Source organism: Meleagris gallopavo, chromosome Z (genome assembly GCF_000146605.3).
Source record: "Meleagris gallopavo isolate NT-WF06-2002-E0010 breed Aviagen turkey brand Nicholas breeding stock chromosome Z, Turkey_5.1, whole genome shotgun sequence".
In the NCBI taxonomy this organism is placed as follows: Eukaryota; Metazoa; Chordata; class Aves; order Galliformes; family Phasianidae; genus Meleagris; species Meleagris gallopavo.
Window position 1 is genome coordinate 11,147,756 of NC_015041.2, and position 1,623 is coordinate 11,149,378.

Here is a 1,623-nt window from a genome sequence, read left to right on the forward strand (position 1 = left end):
ATTTATTTCCCCCCAAACTCCTGGACAGCCAGCCTATAAAAATTAGATTTAAATTATCTCAATTTTAATATCTAAGAACACATGTGATTGGAAATAAATTAACCTAAAACTGAATTCAGTGAAAGCACTTGAATAAAGTTTGAAAAAAAAGTAGAAAAAAATCTGCTAAATATTTATAAACATAAGGTGATTCATGTAGGTTCGAAAAGGACATATCAACAGCTACTTTTAGCCTTGATTGATTTATTTTTTTTTCCCAGAACTCATATTATTTTCTTTGCTGATGCAAACATTGGTATCAAGAACACACAAAATCCATGTATAAGGAATATACAGCTACTCCCATCTTTGTCTCTTCTCTCAGGGAGTGACCTGGAGAAGTAATAGAATTCTCTGGAGGAGAAGAAATCTGAACCATCTCAAACCCCTAAAAGTGACCACGTGGGATGTAGTTCTCTATACCTATATACCAATGTTCAGCAGAAAATTATAGAATTGCTTCTTTGGAGATTCCATATTGCATTTTGTTTGTTTGTTTGTTTTGTTTGTTTCTATCATGTTCTATCATATTCTATATGTAAAGTTTTCAGTCTTTCCAAGGGTCACAATATTTATGTCTGATACATGTCCCTGTACCTAGCTGAGCGTGGAAAATGGGTTTCAAGTATGCAAGTTGCCAGCATCACTACTAAATTTTTATACATGTCTCATGAAAACCTTCAATAATTTATTAGAATAGAAATAATTTAAAAAAAATAAAAAAACCCTGCTTCTAAAAATGCCTGTAAAGCTTATTTCTCCTTGCTACAAAGGATGACTGTTGGGCAGTCGTGCTCTTCCACAGTGAAATACAGGCTGCACCCCTTTCATCTCAACACAAGGTGGTACTGTAGTATACTATGTTTTCTTCTCTCGCTTTCTGGGGAAGTGAATAATGTAATTCTGAAAAACAAAAGCTGCAGGCAGTGTGTAAATGATGTAATTGGGAATGACTGATTCCTTATGAAATGCTACTTAATTAATAATAATAATAACAACAATAACAACCATAATAATAATATTTAAATAATAACTGTAAGAATATTCATATCATATATATATATGATTCTGTATATTAGCATAATGCTTGATTTATTTGGAATTCACTGTCTGGATATTTATCATCTTTTAAGTAAACAACATAAAACAGTTGTCAGATGTTCTTCCAAAAGCTATGTTGAATTTCAGTACACAAATGAGAACATAATTACACTTCAGGGAAAGCCTATATTTTCTGTTGCTTTTGGAGACAGTTTTAGAGTGCCCAAAACTATGTTTTTGTTCATTACATACTCTTCCCCTTCCTGCCAACTTCCGGCCTGTCAATGCGATCATTATGGCATGGCAACTGTGGTACAAATTTACAGTTCATTAGAAAAATCTCAGCAGTCATCATCTTTGTTACACAGAAATTGTCACTTCATGCATCAACCTAATATAAAAATAAATCTTTTTTTTGCTTTCCCAGATAGACCTTAAATGATACTCCCAGCTATTCTTCACAGAGATCTTTCCCTTTTTATTCTTTCATTACTTAAGAAGCAATTTTTGCTCTCTTTTCTTCAAATGGAAAAAAAAAAAAGC